Below are 21,389 nucleotides of genomic sequence, written 5' to 3'. Positions count from 1 at the left end.
TCACAAGACAATAATATTTAATGTGGTTCAGTTAACTCTATGCCTAATTAATTCACGGGCAACACAAACCAAAAATTCACTATCAACAAAATGAATTACAATGTAACTTACAAAACCTCACAACACGCATAACTCACACAAACAATACTCAAAACCTCAACAACATAAACAAGATCTCTTACAAATACAAACTCACAATCTCAAAACTCCAACACACTCAATAACTCTCTCACACGCCCAAGAAAACAAATGTTCAAAACATAATTGAGTCTTCTCCTCTCCCCATGTGGGATGAACCTTGGTCAAAAGCCACTGACCCCTTTGCAACAATAGTTATTTATACAAGGCTTAAATCTTATTCCTTGATAGTTAAGGAATACTCATTACTCTTCAATAAAACATATTTTTTTTTCTATGCCAAAGAGAATTATTGTTTTCCACATCAAGGAAAATCTTTTTCTTCCACCTAAAGGAAAAACCCAAACCAAATATAAGTAGGAATTTGAGGCAATGTTCAACATATATGACATGAACATTGTGTTAGAAATTAAAATATGTTTGCTTAGTAAATATTATTGGTTATAAAATTATTATTTATTTTATTTATTTTCATAATTATAAATAACTAGTAAGTTGCCCGTGCGATACACGGATAATGTTGTAATGGTTTATGCAATTTTTTATGAAGAATATTGTACATATATTATAGCATATGTATTATAAAAATTTGTTAGTATTGAGTTTATCATAAGAAGTAACAATGGTAAATTACAGACGCACTTATTATAAAACTTTGTTAGTACTGAGTTTATCATATGAAGTAACAATTGTAAATTGTAGACACATTTTCATTAGAATTATTTTGTTGCTTCTTGTAGTTTATCATAAGAAGTAATCAAGAAAAAAGAATCAACTTTAGAGTAATATTGTATAATAAAAGTTGATAAAAGCATGTTAATTCAGTCCATATTATTGATATTTATTTTGTAATGTAATAAGAGCTTTATTGCGAAATGCTGTTTTTTTGTTTCTTGAATGCTTTGTTTTTTGTAGTATGTCGATGCTTGTAAAGCATGTTGAGGTATATGTTATCATCATCTGTTTCTTCATCTTCAATGTTTGATGTTTGCTCTATCCTTATCTATTCAATTTGTGAGCTTTTATCATTTTCTCCTTTTGTTGCATCATTTGTGTTGATCATTGATGAATTGGCATTGGAAGATTCTTGTCTGGATCTTACAAAGTTTGTGTTGGCAGATTTGTTGTGGGTAAGATTTTGCATAGGTATCTGCATTCATATTAAATTTGAGCATGTTATTTACATCAATATAGTGTAGCAAAAGAAAAATATAGCATACTGGCTTGTGTTTTTTTTTCTTTCTTCCATACCTTTTTTCTCATTTGAAGGTGCATAAAAAATCTTAGCAATTGTGTAATTTTCAAAACCATCCTTCAGATTGAATTCATTCAAGCAAAGTAGAAAAATGTATTTTCTTCCTAAAATTTTCTTAAGATCAAGTGGGATTCCTTCTACAATATCAATTTGCATATTAGGAATTTTAATTTACATTATAATCAATAGTTTTACACTAATTTAATAATTTAAATAAGTTGTACCTCAGTTTTTTTTTTTTAGCAAAATCTCTTGTAGATTTATTTAGGATTTTCTTAGCATCTCGATCAAATATGACAAAAGTTGTTTTATCAATTGAATCAAAAATTTCAATTTGAATCATGTATTTGAAGTAAAGTATTTTGCAATGAGATGCAAGATTATAGTGGCATAACAACGAACATAGTATTTTGGGATTCAAAAATAAATTAACAATCGAACTATTTAAGAGGAACATAAAATTAAGAAAGTAAACATACCTCTCTAAAATGAATTGTGAGAAATTATAGTGGCATAAGTTTTGAGGCATAAAGAGATGGAGATATATAAAAGAACAGATTTTACAACATGCAAAGCAAACATTAAATGGAACTAACTCTTCCATCAAAGATGGCTAAACTAAATAAACAACAAATCAATGAACAAACTATTGAAGAGAAACATGAAATTAACAACGAATGTGAAATGAGATGTAAGATTATAGTGGCATAACAATGAACATAGTATTCTGGGATTCAAAAATAAATTAATAAATGAACTATTTAAGAGGAACATAAAACTAAGAAAGTAAACATACCTCTCTGAAATGAATTGTGAGAAATTATAGTGGCATAATGAGACATAAGGAGACGGAGATATATAAAAGAACATATTTTACAACATGCAAAGCAAACATTAAATGAAACTAACTCTTCAATTTCATAAATTAGGTGGCATTTACTTAGTGTTAATTGCATTGTATAATTAGTTGGAAGTGGCTGCATTGAAGCCCAAAATACTAAACACTAAAATCTTTTAAGCTCCTGCATTTATGTCTTCAAATAATCATTGAGTTGGAGTGAAAATCGTTGTTTTTTTAGAAGTTGAAGAGTGTACAAATAATCACTGAGCTGGAATGGAAACCGTTGTTTTCTCTGAAGTTGAAGAGTTTTTGTATAGAGAAACAGAGATTGGAAGTGATTGAAATTCTTGGTTGGGTTTCATCTATAGGTGGGAAGGAAGAAGAGGGTTTGTGTGTAAAAATTTAGGCTTTCATCTATTGAATTGTGGGGTGGGTCAGCCTTGGAGTGGGTTAGCCTTTGTGCTACACGTTGGTGGGGTGTTCAAACTTGGCGTGGGTTAGCCTTTGAGGTACACGTTGGTGGGGAATTCAAATTGTAGCCTTTGAGCTACACGTTGGTGGGGGTTCAAAGTTGGGGTGGGCCAAAGGTTGTAGCCTTTTAGCTATATGTTAGTGGGAAATTCATATTTGGGTCAATATTTATGGGCTTGGGCTTTTCATCTACTTTGAGAATGTAGTTATTTTTTTAGAAGATTACAATTGTTTGGTCATTGTCAACCTCAGCCCATATATGTGACAATAAAAATAAGTTACTATAAATTATCGGGTTACAATGGAAAAAAAGGTTAAAAAGACTAAATGGAAGTTTAGAGTGCCACATGGCAAGACCTTATGACAACACCAAATTTGACCTCACTTAGACCAAAGAATGGAATCAGTCCCCTTTTTAGTATTCTATTCGATTTGGTTGTTAAAAGCTTGCGTAAGTCCTTGCTTAAGGTTTTGGTTAAAAGACTTGAATTGAGGACCTCTTCAATTACATGATGTCTAAAAACTACTAGACTAATACGGGTTTATTAAACATTGTAGCTTACATAATAGCCCTTTTTTTTCTCCATTGTTCTCCAATGCTCTCTAATGATTTAAGTAATCATTACATTCATCGAATGACCATATATAAAGACATTTTTTTAAATAGTTTTGAAAGTATGAGTAAAGTAAAATATTTTAAAGTATAAGAATGATCTTTAAATAAATCTTAAATGATGTTGATGAATTATGCAATTTAACCTTTATGGTGTCTTTGGATGGCAAAATTTGCGCACATGGATTTGAATTTGGATGATTAAAATAATATCTTATTTAAATAGTTTAAAAAGAATCAAAATTTTGGATTTGACAAATCAATCAAGGATTTTAAAATTTAAAATCCTTGAATTTGAACTAACTTTTAAACCCATAAAATTTTAGAAATCAATGACATACTTTAACATTTATAAATTTGGAATTAAGGAATTTTAAATCCATCACTTTAAAATTCAAATCCAAATTTAAGTATCCAAACACAACTTAATGTTTTTTTTTTTTTTTGAAAAATTGACTATTGAGGCACCATTTTTGGTTATAGTTAAAAGTCGATAGCATTGGTCCTAAAATGTACCGTACCATTATTTATTTTTATTAGTAAAAAAATATAAAAGAATGGTCCAAAACGGCTCTGTGGACCAATATTATATTGAATTTCTATTAAATAATGTTCAATGAATAAATTTTATAATTGTTTTCCCCCTTTTGCATTGTTATTATTATTATTTGTATGTGGGTGCCCACAACTTCTAAAACACTTTATTATATTCTTCCTAAGCTTAAGATGAATTTTTGTACCTCCTTACTTTGTTTTTCAAAACTTACATCCAATTAGTCAATTACTAATGAGTCACATTTCTAAATTTATTTAATCATTTATTGGAATAAGATGTATGAGGCATTGTGTATTTTTCCAAACATATTGGCATAAAATTTATTTGTTTATACTCAAAAATTCATAAAGAAGAGAAATTTTAATGAGTCTTGAAAGATAGTAATAAAGATTTTTTTAATGTTGTTTTGCCAACTAGTTTTTCTTGTAACATTTTTTATAAATAAAAATAATTTTTTTATTATATAGTTTTGATATTGATTTAATAGTTTAAATTGACAAATGTAAAATTTGTATATTAATATTCAACAATTTCTGCACTTATTTTCAAAAAATAAAAAGTTACATAACAACTAATAGATGCACATTTGCACATATTAGATTTAGAAAAAAAATATAAATCTAAGGAAAAGTCTTTATATGTTAAAGAATTCCAAGAAGACGAAATAAATAATATATGTTTATACATCTAAAATATGATATGTTTATACATAATTAATTTTGGTCTTAGAATTTCAATTTTAAAACAAAAAATATATCATTGTCTTCATCTTGCATTCTCATTCACGTTTTTTTTTAATGATAATAGAAAATAACTCGGGTTTGACTTAATTATTGGCCTTGATTTAAAGTTGGATCTTGCATATGAAGACTGGATATTATACATGTCTCATACATCTTGAATACGAGACCTTGAAAAGGAAAGTAATTTAATTTTGGTAAAGATGTCAATGTCAAGATATGTAACCGGGTAAATCTTAATATTGACAACGCTAGGAACTATTATAAAACTCACGATGTGCAACACATTGTCGGCTTGATTTGATGTGCTTGTCTTTCTAGCTGTAAAACTAGCGTAAGTGTTAATATGTTACACAACTTTGCTTACAAGGAAAGCGCCTAGTTGTAACGGCGTAAAAAAATTAATAAAAATAAAAAGTGAATAGCTAAATGGTGATTTATAATGTGTCTTGTATGTGCCTCAAAACTATTAAATGAACATACATATTAGAAAGTTTTTACTTTCCCAAATTGAAGACAAAAATCAAGTAATAGATTGGTTAGAGTAAATTAAGGGATTGGAGCAATCAATTATATTGATATGAAGTTCAAATCTAATATTCATGTAACAAATTGATAGTCTTTATTTAATTCATCCTAAGCTTATGATGAATTTTTGTATCTCCTTGCTTTGTTTTTACAACATGCATCAAATTACTAATGAGTCACATCTTTAATTGTTTTTAATCATTTATAGAGCAAAGATATATGAGACATTATTTTTTTTCCGAGTGACAGAATGAGGATATGACTCTAAAAGTAAAATTTGCTTTATAAACATAAATATAAACATATGCATATACATGAAAGAACACACTTAATTCAATAATTGTTCTTTGGTCAATACAATCATATACTTCAATTTAATTGGAAATCATATTAATTGTTTAACTAAGTGCAGACTTAAATTTTGCTCATTCTCTAAAGTATAAAGCTCGTGATTTGGGTGCTTCTTCAATCCCTCACACTGCCTTTTGGGAGGTAGAATTCATACTCCAAAACCATTATATATACAAGTTAATTTCACTTTTGGGTTGTTGATTGTTGTAAACAAAACCATTTAGTGGTGTAAACAAAGGTAAAATTCATTTTTTTCCTTTAACTTCTACTTCCATTGCCAAATTAGTTCATAAAGTTTAATTTTGGGGCATGTAGTTCATCATTTTGGCAAAATGAATTAAATTGATTATTCTATCCAAATATGTTAAATAAATACTGTGTCAAAAGGATGGAAGTTTCCACTCCACCATATGAGAAATGAAGAAGGCATGAAAAAAAGTGATAGTTGTGTGTTGAGGTCTGGAATGTGACAAGGAACGCAACCCTTGAAGACAAAGAAGCCCAGCCCATGGAGACAGAAAAAAGAGGTGTGGGCCTTAACTGGAGGAAGCCTAGCATATGAAAAATAAGAAGGTCCATGAAGGCCCAAAAGCCCAATGAGTAAAGACAAAAAACCAAAGAAGCCTAGGAAGGAAGAGGACCCGAGTTTAGGCTATAGATGGGTTCTCCATTCCCAGGAAGTGGATTCTGTTGCGACTTAAATAATGCTCCAAGTGCAGGATCATCACGAAGTAATAATTCGGTAAGTCCGAGGTCGAATCCACATGGAAAAGGTGATTGATTAGCAAACCACAAGAGAATAAAAATAAATAATAAAGTTTAGTTGAAGAGATTTTTGATGGTTTAGTAGAAGTAATTTAAATTGAGAGAAAATAATAATATATTAAGGTGCTAAGGTTTAGGGATCCACACACAAAACATTTATTAGTAGTCTTAACAATATTTATTTTATAACTCAACCAAAATTTATACGAATGATGATCTTAGTCGGATGATTTAACAATAAAAACTCAAGAATTAATTGTCTAAGGTAGTTTCATGAAATTGATTGATTTTAGGCAAAACAAAAGTAGTGAATTAGTTTGCAGGGAATACTAAGTATTTAACATGCCTAGAATCTACGATAAATCAAAGAATTATATAAAAGTAAACACTTTCTAGATGAGAAAATCAATCAAAAACATAATAACATAAGCATTAAAACCAATAAATAATTGTTATGAACATATCAATAAACGGTTGAGTTTCACCCCTGGCCTTAGCAAGGCTTCTAGCAAGCCATAACACAAATAAAACTCTATAAACTGTAAAGAAACTTTAAGAAAACCTAAATTATCTTCTACAAAAGCTCCCTCCTGAATTTTGCCCTAAAGAGTTTTTAAATAGGTCAAGGAATCCTATTACAAATTGAATTCTCGTTTAGAGAAAATCTCATGTTTTTAGGCTTCACTTAACCGACATGTTTGGCCCATTTAACTTTAGAATTCGAACTTTTGTAAACTACAAATGTATCCCTTTAAGTTAGCTTTCCAGCCCAACTTGAATCATCTCAATTGGACATTTGAGTCGAAAATTATGCTCCAAATACTAATTGGTGCGCAGGCTATAATCCTAATCCGAATTGGACTTGGATTTGGTGCAAATTTCCTTTAATTCCTTGCTCCAATTGGACTCGAATTTAATTGGGTTGGGCTTTTTTTTTTTTTATACTTCATTATGGCCCTTGTAAAAATAAAGTCCATTATCTTTCTTCTTTGAACAAATCCACTTATTTAATTTCATTATCCTACAAAAGACAAATTCATGCAATATAATTTAATTAAGCACAAAATTGATTATTCAACATTATTCCAAAACCAACTATAAAATGCAATAATTAACTCAAAATAAGTATGATAATGCTTTCTAATAATGATATAAATATGCAAAATTAAGTTATTATCACACTCCCCAACCAGCTCATTGCTAGTCCCTAGCAATTTAAGCTACTCAAGACAAAGACACAAAATAACCAAAAAAAAATAAAACTTTAGTAGAAATAGTTAATCAAACATCAAAACACTAATAACCACCAAAGATATTCCACATGCTATCAATACTCAGTATGTGAATAGTTTAGCCAACACAAACACAACCTTAGTCTTAAAATAAAACATGTCTTGAATTTCTATTTAGAGTTATGCTTCAACTCAAATCTCATAGTTGTTAACACTCAACAAATAAAATCACCCCGAAAAGGGTGTAACACTTTCAAACATATGTGAGCAGAATAATGTAGAACAAAGATTAATATTTCACATATAAATAAGATGAAGAACGGTGAAGCAAAATAAAAGACATTTATAGTCTCATGAAAGGATGCCAAACACTAAAAATATTACACCACACACATTGATTAGTCATGTCAAGATTCAAACCATACCTTCCTTAAGATCAAATAGGACTTTCATTGGGATGTAATGTAAGGTAAAGAGGACGAATTTATAAAAGGGTATAGGTAAAAATAAAAAGTGTTTCCAAGAATAATTAGAGAGACAACTTCTTTTGAGTATATGACAATTGATTTATCCTCTCAAATTTCTTGAATATTGCACTTTCAGTTTTTTTTTTCTTTTTTCTTAAAAATTTCATCAACAAATTCATTCTCTATTTCTTCTTCTTTCACATTCCTTTTTTTTATCAACATTTTTCCTTTCCTGTTTATGACTTCTTCTTTTTTTGAGTTAGTCCTTTTCTTCCAACTATTTCACCACAAATTACCACATTAAGACAATTTGATTGCTTTCATTCTTGGAACACTTTAGGAAAGGGTTTGAGAAAGAATGGTTAAAATTATGGCTCAAATGGGTGACTAGCAGTAATGTATCAAGAAAGAAAATAATAAAGGCTTAAAATTAACAAAGATGGCCTTAAATCATCTCTTTAAGGATTGGGATAGTTCTTCAAAATCCATGACTTTAACATATTCAAGTGTGACATAAAATTGATAAATTCTTAGCATTCGACCAAATCAAATAATAATGAGACTAAGCAACAACAAAGTTATGTGCTTCCAAATGAAAAATGAGATCAAAAGAAAATAATCCTCTAAAAACTTTGACTTAAAACTCTTGCTAAAGTGCATGTTCATAATAGTTGAGCATTAAATACAGTAAAATTCTTTAGGTAGAAGTAGCATAAAGAACTTTGACTTAAAACTCTTGCTAAAGCAACACTTTTTCTTTTCTTTTGGTTGAAAATTGGACTAAAAACAAAAACAAAAATGACTAAAAGCAACCAAAAAAAAAAATTAACATAAAATAAAACCAAATGCAAATCATCTCAAGTTCCTCGCCCCAACCTAAAACTTACATTGTCCTCAATGTTAACAAGGAAAAACAATAAAGAGTAGAGATAACAGAGAGTACCTTGAAGAGATGAACATAAATGAACAAAAAAAAAATGCTACCACCTCAACCATGAAGTGTTTCTTATCTTGAGCACTCCAGTGAGCTGGTGTTTGGCCTGTGACAAGAAAATTGACAATATCAACATACCAAGGCAAAGTAGAGATGGAAAACAATTGTTCATCAGGGAATGAATCCCTAATGGGCAATGCATCCATAGATTCATTAAAAGTGAGGCGTGACAAATGGTCGGCCACCACATTTTCTACTCCCTTTTTATCTTTGATGGTGATATTAAATTCTTGTAGTAGAAGAATTCATCTAATCAACCTTGGCTTTACATACTTCTTTGAAAGAAGATATTTTAAAGCTGCATGGTCGGTGAAAACAACAACAAGAGAGCCAAGAATATATGAGCAGAATTTATCTATGGCAAATACCACAGCAAGTAACTCTTTTTTAGTTGTGGAATAACTCATTTGAGCTTTATTCAAAGTCTTACTTGCATAATATTTTACATGAGATTTTTTATCCTTTCTTTGCCCGAAAACTACTCCAATCTCATAATCACTTGCATCACACATAATTTCAAAGGTAAAGTCCAATTTGGTGGTTGCATGATAAGTGTAGTGGTAAGCATGTTTTTTAGCTTATCAAAAGCTTCTTGGCAAACTTGGGTCCATTCAAAGGGAGAGTCATTTGTTAGGAGGTTACACATAGGTCTAGATTTGAAACTAAAATCTTTTATGAACCTCCTATAAAATCCAACATGTCCTAGGAATGATCTCACATCTTTAACAGTCTTAGGTGTAGGTAAATTAGCAACTCAATTTTTGCTTTATCCACCTCTATGCCATTTGAAGAAACAATGCGGCCTAATACAATCCCTTTTGTGACCATGAAATGACACTTTTCCCAATTTAATAGTAAATTCTTTTCGTCACACCTAGCTAAGACTTTTTGCAAATTAGAAAGACATTCATCCAAAGAGTCACCAAACACAAAAAAATAATCCATGAAAATCTCTAAATAGTGCTCTACCATGTCACTAAAAATACTTATCATGCATCTTTGAAAAGTGGCAGGTGCATTACATAAACCAAATGGCATCCTCCACAATGGTTTAGCATTGTCCTCTAAATAAATCTTGTGAGTACAAACCAATGGGATAATTCCTCTAATGTTAGCTATGTTCCATCCTATGGCACTCTTATGTTTTCTCAAAACATTTAATAACTTACCTTCTTGCGAAGAGTCAAGTTTAGAAGATATTACCACAAGAAAAATCTCATTGGTTCCTAGAAAAGCATACTTGAGTTCAATGGGCAAGGGCTTCAACTCCAATTTTGGTACTTGCTCACTGGATGACAATAACTTTATCTCACAAGGCGGCAACTCCTCATATTTCAATTTCCAATTGTTCGCTTCCAATTCCTGTGCAGATTCCAAACGACAGTGAATGTAGGCAATTTCGGAATTTTCATCAAAATTAAAATCACATGAATTGACAAGACAAGCTTCTAATGGATTTGAAAAACATGTTTTGTTGAATTGTTCTTGAACAAGTGTTTCAATTAAGTCAACTTCATGCACATTCTCTTCATCCCTAGGTTGCTTACAAGTATTAAAAATATTAAGCTCAAGGGTCATATTCCCAAAAGATAATTTTAAGACTCCACTTCTACAATTAATTAATGCATTAGAAGTTGCAAGAAATGGGCGTCCTAAAATCACAGATATTTGAAAATTAGCATTAGGAACAGGATGCATATCCAAAATAATAAAGTCAATAGGAAAATAAAATTTGTCTACTTGAACCAAAACATCCTCAATAACACCCCTAGGAACAATCATAGATCGATCGACAAGTTATAAAATTATGAAAGTGAGTTTTAACTCGCCTAGACCTAATTGCTCATACACTAAATATGGCAAAAGATTCACACTTGCCCCAAGATCAAGAAAAGCTTTCTCTATTTTTGAATTACCTATCACACATGAAATAGTGGGACAATTTGGATCTTTAAACTTTGGAGGTCTATTGTTTTGAATAATTGCACTAATGTGTTCAGTCAAAAATGCCTTCTTATGTACATTAAGCTTATGCTTAACAGTACACAAATCTTTCAAAAATTTAGCACATGATGGAATTTGCTTTATGGCATCCAAAAGAGGAATGTTCTCTTTAACTTGCTTAAGCACTTCAAGGATTTCAAAATTTTGATTCACTTTTTGAGGGGAAATCAACCTTTGGGGAAAGGGAGTAGGGATAGGACACCTTTCAATTTCATTAGATTTAGGCTCAAGGACCTCATCACTACTCTTTATTTTGGAAGATTCATTTTGTGTATTGCTTTTAGGAATATCTTTTTCAATGATTTTTCCACTATGAAGAGTAGTTACAGATTTAGCTTGACTCACTTTATTTTCAGAGAGACTACAATCATCAACACAAAATTGACCTTGGGGGTTTGGCTGTGGTTGAGATGGAAACTTACCCTTTTCTATTGTGTTCATGGATGTGGTCAATTTAGTGAGAGTGCTCCTAATGTCATTTATGGCTTGTGAGTTCTGATTATTAATGGTGGATTGAGTTTGCATGAATTGTTGCAAAGTGTCCCCAAGACTCTTCTTTGGAGGGAGATTATATGGAACAAAATTTGAAGAACCATGTGTAGGAGGTGCAACCACATTATCATTCCTCCAACTAAAATTTGGGTGATTCCTCCACCCTGAATTGTATGTCTCTAAATAGGGGGAATGGTATGATTTTTTCACTATGTTCATAGCATTTGCTTGATCATGCAACACCTCTTTAAAAGTTGGAATTGTAGGGCATTCATTGGTAGGGTGTTCCATGGTCTCACAAATTCTACAAACTGTTTGGATGTGTGCCCTTAAACCCTATTTTATGATGCTATGGATGACACTATGTATAACATTATGTATGACATTATGTTGTGATTAATAAAATTGTTTTATTATTATCTAAAATAATGGTAATATGAATATTGGACATTATCATATAGTCCATGAGATGCATAATATGTGATTTAGTTACAGAAGATATAAATCACAAGTTCTTTGTAAACTCAGAATTATAGTTCGTAGTCGGTAATGAAATTGGGCATTTCATCTCCGAAGACTATAACATATCAACTAAGATAATTTATCTTGATCATGGAAATGGAGATTTCTAGTTGGTATGTTGATATGTTTTAAAAGTTAAGACATATTGAACTGCACTGTTGTGAGATCTATTATTCTCCTAACGACTGTCAAATGAATAATAAACTCACGACTTCTATTTACATGAACTCTTAATCCTGAGAGGATAATGGACTTGATCATGAAGTGTATGTTTTTTTGATATATCAGGAGTGAGATCTAAAGTTATGATCAAAATCTCAGTATGTTGGGCAGCCACATTTAATGTTGATGGAACATATATTCTCAAGATAAAATTCATAGTCTTTTAACGGAGATATAAAATATTCTCTTGAGATAAGTTTAATGGGTTTGGTTATTTAGAGTGTTAGGCCTAACTACTTTAGTAAGGAGTCATTAAAGTATATATTTATGGAATTGGATTTCATAAATATATGATGAATAACATAAATGATTAAACCGGGTACTCAAGGAATTAAGATGTAGTAATTTACAAAGTGGCAATCTACATTCATAACTTTGTATTACTACGAATATTTTATGAAACGGTTGCATGTATAATAAAATCTTGGAATATAATTTATAAATAAGGCCTTGAGTGCAACTATATTTATATAGTGGTATTAAATATGGTTAATGGTAACTTTAGACATGTCAGGAGTTGACAGAAAAACCCAAAGCCCACTGGAGCTAGTTTCTTATTGGTCCCTTTTGGTCCCACTCCAAGCCACATACTTAAACCCAATTAGAAAGGCCTAAAATTCCAGCCCAATTAGATAATCATTTAGATATTAAGGGAGAAACAAACATAATTTATGGGTGTGTAAGACACACTATTGTAATATAGTGTGTATGTGAGTGCGAGACATTTTATTATTCTCCCTTAGAAACTGATTGAGAGATCACACTTCTTGGGCATAAAGTGGAATTGGAGTGAAGATTAAAAGTATTCTCAAGTGCTTCCAATTTTTGTTTTCGAAATTCACCACACCAAGGTACGCTTTCTTATTCTTGAATTCTGAAATTTATATCGTACATGTTATCAATTGCGAATGAAGTAGATCTGTTAAATTTTTCGCTATGTATGTTTTGTATGAGACACAAACCATGATTATTCCAACACAAATTTCATCAATTTTAGGAACAGTATTGATTCCATTGACCTTCCTTAATTTCATGGTTTCAAGCTTCCTATTTAAACTAGCGACCATAGCACTAATGCCATCATCTTCCCTAAGTTGGTACTTACCACCCCCAGAGGGGTTCGTGGATGCTCTAGACCTATTTGAGGTATTAGTGGTATCCCAAGATTGGGCATTCTCAGCTAAGAGATCAAAATAATCAAAAGCCTCATCAGGATCTTTATTAAAAAACTCTCCATTGCACATCATCTCTACAAATTGGCACATATTTGGAGTTAAACTTTCATAGAAAAACTAATTATACACCAAGTTTCATAGGCATGACATGGACAAACATTAAGCAAATCTTTAAATCTTTCCCAACATTGATAAAATGTCTCATTATCTTTTTGTGAAAATTCATTATTTGTCTTTTAAGTGCATTAGTCCTATGAATTGGAAAAAAATTCTTTAAAATTTGAGTTTGCATCTGTTGCCAAGTACCAATTAACCTAGGCCTCAAAGAATTAAGCCAAGTTTTTGCCTTGTCTTTAAGAGAAAAAGGGAACAACTTCAACCTAATGGTCTCTTCATTACATGATTGGTCATGGAAGGTAGAACATAACTCCTCAAATTCTAAAGTGTAGGTAAGGATTTTTAGAAACTAAGCCATGAAATTTAGGAAGTAATGAAATCATACCGGACTTAAAATTAAAATTATTTGCATTAGTTAGAAAAATGATGCATGATGCTGCACCACTCCTAGTAGGTTGCAAATAATCCATAAGAGTTCTAATGGGTTGGTGAGCATGGAAGTTTTCATTACTTAAATTATTCTCATCACCATGATTACTCTCTAAGTCCGCCATGATATCAAGTGTGTGAGATTGTTTGAAAGAGTCAGATAAATTGCCAAACAAATTATTAGACTCAATTCTAACCAAGCGATTATCACTATCACGACACCAAACACGCATGCAATAGTAAAGCAAGAAAGAAAAAGAAAAAGAAAAGAAAAGAAATACCTTTAACAATAAAAAGAAGTAAAAAATAAAAGAAAAACTCTAATGGAAAACTAAATTACTTAAAAAGGAAAGAGTTGGAGAGATATTACCAAATATGTGAAGAAATTTAATGCAAAAAACTTCTCCAAATGAAGTGGAACGCTTCTCTAATCGCTTAATCCCCGGAAACGGTGCAAAAAAATTGCTGAGACTTAATTAATGCCCACAGGTGCAGGATCGTTGCGAAGTAATAACTCAGTAAGTCCAAGGTCGAATCCACAGGGAAAATGAGATTGATTAGCAAACCACAAGAGAATAAAACTAAAATAATAAAGTTTAATTGAAGATATTTTTGATGATTTAGTAAAAGTAATTTAAATTGAGAGAAAATAACAATATATTAAGGTGCTAAGGTTTAGGGATCCACACACAACACATCTAATGGTAGTATTAACAAAATTTATTTTATAACTCAACTAAAATTCATATGAAGGATGATCTTAGTTGGATGATTTAACAATAAAAACTTAAGAATTAATTTTTTAAGGTAATTTCTTGAAATTGATTGATTTTAGGCAAAACAAAACTAGTGAATTAGTTCGTCAGGAATACTAAGCATTTAACGTGCCCGGAGTCTATGATAAATCATAGAATTATACAGAACTAAATGCTTTTTTAGATGATTAAATCAATTAAAAACATAAATAACATACACATTAAAACCAATAAATAATTGTTAAGAACATACCAATAAACGGTTGGGTAAGGCTTCTAGCAAGCCAGAACACAAATAAAACTCTAAAAACTGTAAATAAACTTTAAGAAAACATAAATTATGTTCTACAACAGCTCCCTCCTGAATTTTCCCTAAAGAGCCTTTAAATAGGTCAAGGAATCCTATTACAAGTTGAATTCTAGGTTGGAGAAAATCCCAAGTTTTTAGGCTTAAATTAACTGACGTTTTTGGTTCATTTAATATCAGAATTTAGACTTTTGTTAAACTATAAAGTTGTAGCCCTTTGGGTTATATTTCCAGCCCATCTTGAATCATCTCGATTTGACATCTGAGTCGAAAGTTATGCTCCAAATACTAACTGGTGCACAGGCTAGAATCCTAATCCAAATTGGACTTGGATTTGGTGTAAATTTCCTTTGATTCCTTGCTCCAATTGGACTTGAATTTGATTGGGTTGACCTATTTTTGACTTCATTATGGCCTTGTAAAAGTAAAGTTCATTATCTTTCTTCTTTGCACAAATCCACTTATTTAATTTTTATCCTACAAAAGACAAATTCACACATTAAAATTCTATTAAGCACAAAATTGATTATTCAGCATTATTCCAAAACCAACTATAAAATGCATGAATTAACTCAAAATAAGTATGATAATTCTTTCTAATAATGATATAAATATGCAAAATTAAGCTATTATCAGATTCCTTAGGAAAGTCTAAATGGTGCTAAGTAGGACATGGACAGCTCAAAGGTTGGTTTGAGAACAAGCCATGCTCATTTCAAAGGGGAAAAGAAACTGTGGAAAGTCATGTCGAAGTCAAGCTCCTAGATGCAAAAAGAAGTGATAAGGGCAAATGATGGCTTCAAGATCGAGACCTGGTGAAGGAACCAAGGGAACTCAGGCGAGGCAAAGGACATGGAGTAAACATCAAGGTCCCAATACCCTTGAAATGTCCTTTTAAGGCCTTAGAAGAAGATTAGGGAGCATTGACCTCAAAAGAGAATCTAGGATTACCCTAAGGAAGGAGCTTCTGCGAGTACAAAGTTAGTGAATGAACTTTCAAGTACAAGTTCCCAGAAGAGCAAAATAAGAAGAAATAAGGAAATGACTAACCACCAACATCTCGGACAAAGGGGACAAGCTCTAGTACCCAGAAGGACAAAGGGAGAAAGCAGTAATTTGAAAGGCCCTCCAAAAGTAGTATAAAAGGGAGATGATAGGAAGATAAAAGGGGGATTTAGATGCACAAGTGACTAAGAGAGAAATACAAGAAGAGGGTTTTAGGTTTTTTTTTTCTTAAGTATTAAGTTCATTAAAAGAAGAGAAACATTGAAGAAGGTCTTGTGTCCAGATATTTGAGGAGCCACTCAGATTCAAGGGACTTAAATTTCATAAGTCTTGAGAATCCAAAAGAGGATTAGTCAAGTCTGTGATCTTTGAGGCTTATTGGGTCATGTAAAGTATCCTCACAAGGGTAGGACCAAATGTACTCTAACGCTTGACTTAATCAAATAAAAGATAACATTCTTTGAGGCATTCATAATCATAATTGTTTATTTTGAATTGTGTATTTGTTGTTCCTTTATTATTTGCTCAGCCAATAAATATATATTGAACTCCACAATATATAATTTCAAAAAAAGGACTTACACTGTGTAATAAGGTGATAGTTTCAGAGGGGAGGGGGGGGGATATTTTGCAACAAATTACTTTTTTAGATGGTGTATATATGTTTGTATGAGAATCTTTCAAAAAATGACAACAACACTTTGAATCATTTTTTACAATTGCTCATATATATCAAGTGATAATATTGACACCTCATTTTGCAACTCATATTTAACCTTAAATGGAGGGTAAAAGGTTAATTTCGCCTTGGAAAGATGCATCTTGATTCTGGTTATTGGATCCTTAATCTCATTTCACCAAAATAATCTTGATGTTGTAACGATCAAATTGACTGGTCATAAACCCTAATCGAACCATCAGATTGAAAGTTATCATCAAATCAAGTTTTAATGGCCGATATGCACTATTACAAATTGAGTCCGACTATATGTGATTATAAACAATTGATTCCAATTGGTTATAATTATAATTAATTGAAGATTAATGATGTGTCCTAATTTGATTGGTTAGGACTACATTTTATGGTAAGGTTGCACACACCTAATTAACTAAATAGTTAAACATTAATTATTCAATGAGTAATTTGTGCAATTATATTTTAATTAGGTAAATTTGGAACTAATTAAGTCTAAAATGGGAGTGATTGGAGCCTATTAATGGTAATTGGAAACTAATTTGGGACCTATTAATGTTAATTGTACTGAAATTGTTTTCTAACAAATGACATTTGCTCACCATTTTGTTGATATCTCTCAGAATAATTTGAATCTATGAATGAGGTTAATATTCCTAGAAACTAGACATCTGGGGCTTCAATTTGAGCACAAGAATGAGAAAATTCTAATCAGAATTGAGTAAGATATGAATTTTTGAATTTGGCTCTACAAGTTGTTATAGTTGCAACGGAAAAACTGAATTTTGATTACTCCTCACTCCCACCAATCTCTAAATTTAATGCACCCAATTTTCCCAAAGGCTAAAATAAGGTCCAAGTTCGTGATTCCTTGTCAACCTTCATTAAATGACCTTTCATTCATATTTTTTCCACAACTACTATATAAACCCCTACTCTCCTCAATTCTATAAAAAAAAAAAAAAAAAACCCCTCTCTTCTCCTCTCTTGAGTTCTAGTGAAGTTGAGTAGTCTTATCATATTGTGGTCTTTCTGAAACTCAAGGTATTGAGTGAGACTCACTCTTCCTCTCCTAGCTCTTCTTTTCCTCCACCCTTAGGTCCTCTATCAAGAGTCTCCTCCCCCACCATATGGATCTTGCATGAAGGTATAATCCTCTTCCCTAATTGGCTTTTTATGTTGCCATGATGATAATTTAAGATTAAAGTATGATAGTAATTATTTAAATTCCCTTGAATATGTTTGAATGTTCTTAATTGTTCTTATGCATTCTTCACATGTTCTTGGTTGTTCCTCACATGTTTATGCATAACACTAGTTTTAATCTTAAATCCACATCAAAAATATGAAAAAACATGTTTGTTTCATAATTTTTTTTAAATTCTTGAATCTAGGATATTACCATCCACACACATTCACTAGAATTTATTTTTCAATCCAAATGCAATGTTTAATAAATTGAATTAGAGTTTATCACATGCATAAACATTGAATTTAACATATAAATTGGTTGATAACATATTGGATGGTGTGATATGAATGTTGGCCATCATAGTCTAGAAGACCGGTTTCACCGGCCAAGGTGGGTGCCTAACACCTTCCCACCTTGTAACATAGCCCATGAGCTTAGATCAAGGGTTAGTGGATCCAATGCTTAGTAGATCCAATGCTTATCCATGTAATTTTCAATTTCTAGATTGTAACTAGGAAACAAAGCCATGTAATTTATCTTAGATTGTACCTAGGACCAAAACCATGTAATTTCCTATGATCAATGTAAATTCAAATTCAAAATTAATATAATGAGGAATTTTTCATTTTAGTTTTCTTATTTTTTCCAATAATTAAATAAGTGGCGACTCCATTATAAAATCCTTAATCTAAAAGGAAAAATATAACTAGTTGAACCTCCATTTTGAGAGATAATAACACGACTCTACTCATTCATGTGGGTTTGGCCCAACACATAAAAAGGGGGCCGGGAGCATGGTCTCTCACAGATAATTGTAAGGACATAACTTTTAAACGTGTCAACTCTTGGTCAATCAATACACTACACATTCCACTCAAATAAAAGGTGACGTCCTTGTAGGTCTCCCACATCAACAATTATCTCAAGAATCTATACATTATCTTACTTGTATAATGTAGGCTCTATAGTCATTTAAGATCCATATGTTGTGATTGAGAGGAAGGATATACATATTAGATTTATAAAAATACCAAATTCATTTCACATATGAAACCATATTGTAAAGTTGTGATTTACAACTATGTTTTATGTTGGCTTTATTCCATAACAAAAAGTGTTGTAATTGCATAAATTTGTTTCCTTGTATTTTTGTGGGATTTTATTGTATTGGTTCAGTATAAGTTGGTGAAGACTCAAGCTTAATTGAAGATCAGTGCATTTCGCGACTAGCTCACGGGAAGTTCACGAGAAGGGTTCCTGCGAAAGAGCCACGTGAGAAGCACATGCTGGAAGCTAAAGAGTCGTGTTAGCCTGGGGGATTTCGCAAGTGTCTCACGGGTAAAATCTTCCCGCGAGATACTCGTGAAACTCTCTGCCTGGAGTTTTTTTAAGTGTAACTTTTTTACCCATCACCCATGCCATATATACCCTCATTACCCACAAATGTGTAAGGAGGTCATTCAAAGAGAAAAACTCTATATAGGTTTTCTACAATACATACCCATATTTTAGAAAGAGAGCTACTAATCCTTAGTGAGAAATCATCCTAGCCCTTTCTCATTCTCTTTTCCATTGTCATATCTTGAGAGGAGATTTATACCCAAACACAACCCACACCTTTTTAGAGTGTAGAGAGTGTTTTGGAATATGGAAAGCTTTGGGGATTTTCCAAAAGAAGTTGGTAAGGCTTGGCGGATGCAATTAGACGTATTGCAGGATCTGGAAAGCTAGACATGACACGATTCCGAGAAGCCTTGTTGGAGTAGAAGCTTGGAGGGCTTAGGTACATTGGGTAGATTAGGCTTGGAGGGTCTCTTGCTATTCGTGTATCCCAACTTATTGTCTAGTGGAGGGTGGTGAAGAGGTTTTTCGCCGAGTTCTTTAGTTTCCTCTTCGATAACACATCGGAGTGTTATCTTGTGTTTGCGTCTCTCTTCCCTACTTTTTTAGATTTCATTTTACTGTTGTACTTTAATGAATATGGCTTAGAGTAGTTGTTGTGTTTGTTCGCTCGCATTTACTTTATTCCACACTTAATTTAAGTTAGAGTAAAATTAACCGAGTCGTAATCTTATAATTTATGGTCTAAGCAGCTCTTGTGTTTTTAACACAAATTCGAGCTTTCAATTGGTATCAGAGCAGGTACACTTGTTTTGGTTTCATTACCTAAGTGGAATCCTTGACCCCTTTGTGTGTTTTGCCATGGATAGTGTTTTGTATACTTTTATGGATGTTGTTGATTGTAACATGCCATGTATTTGTGAAAATGCCTCTATAAGTGTTAATCCTCATACTTGTGATGACATATTACATGAATCTTTTGGTGTTGTTGTTGATATTTCAAATGTCAAACTCTTGAAGAAAAAAGTTAAGAAGTTTCATGAGAATTTGAGCAAGTTTACTAGTGAAAAGAATGATTTGATTGCTAAGTTCAATGAATCCAATAAATTGGTTGAAAAGTATAAGAAACTTTCTGAAAATTCTCTTGAAAAACTAAAAGAGTTTGAATGTTTGAATATGAACTTGGATGCTAAACTTGTTCTGTCTGACAAACTAGTTGATGATCTTAAATGTGAAAATGAATCTCTTAAGATGCATGCCAAGTGTTTGATTGCTGAACCGAGTGTTGAAAATGATGAAAACATTTGTTGCAATCATGTTGTGGTACCCGATTTTGTGCCTATTGTGTGTTCTACCTCAAAGGACAAATCGGTGTACATTCCTCCACACAAAAGAAATCAAAAGGTAGAGAGAAAGACTCTTAAGCCAAAGCCTCTGTTTAGGTCTCAATCTAAGGTTTCGAAAGGATCTAAGTTTGTTCCAACTTGCCACCATTGTGGTGTGATTGCTCATATAAGACATCAATGTCCCAAGTTGAAGAGAGAACAAAACCATGTTGCTAGATCCCTCCCTAAAAAGCCTAGTGGACCTAAACCCATTGTTTGTCACAATTGTGGTGCCTTTGGTCATCTTAGACCACATTTCTCTAAGTTTCAAGCTCTTAAAAGAATCAAAAGAAAAGAGAAACTTGAGCGTCTTGGAAGTTATGCTATGAAAGCTAAACTAGTTTTGGGGGAAAATGGTAAGTTGTTGAAATTTTTTTTGTTGATATTCTTACCTCTTTGTCTATGTGCATCTCCGGCTCTCATTCTTCTAACCCTCATCTCACTTCTCATGAGACACTTATTCCAAACAATCATTTTGTTCGGATAAGGAAGGGTTCCTATGGTTGAGCTTATGCTCTTTTGGTCCTTGATCTAATTCTTTCGATCCTTGTAGGACCCTACATGCATTAGATGCTTCATTGTCATGCATTTGTGCATCTTGCATTTCTTTATATGCATTGTTTTTGTTGTTTTTGCATTTGATCTTAGTTTTATGCTATTGTTTTGTGTGAGTAAAAATCCAAAAAAACACATAAAAATTGAAAAATCTTCAAAAAGTTTGATCGCTTGTGTTGTGTATATCACATGTGAGTTTGGCCTAGTACTTTCGTACTAATGGCGTAGTGCATTTTCAAGCCT

At 31.9% G+C, this 21,389-nt stretch overlaps 1 pseudogene; it reads right to left on the bottom strand.

Annotated features, from left to right (window-relative positions):
- Positions 1-1,141: 1,141 nt before the first annotated feature.
- On the bottom strand, positions 1,142-11,738 carry LOC142635687 (uncharacterized; annotated as a pseudogene).
- Positions 11,739-21,389: the final 9,651 nt, after the last annotated feature.

This window comes from Castanea sativa, chromosome 5, assembly GCF_040712315.1.
Source record: "Castanea sativa cultivar Marrone di Chiusa Pesio chromosome 5, ASM4071231v1".
Lineage (NCBI taxonomy): Eukaryota > Viridiplantae > Streptophyta > Magnoliopsida > Fagales > Fagaceae > Castanea > Castanea sativa.
Note: the sequence above shows the minus strand (reverse complement) of the source record. Positions and strands in the feature narration are given on the sequence as shown.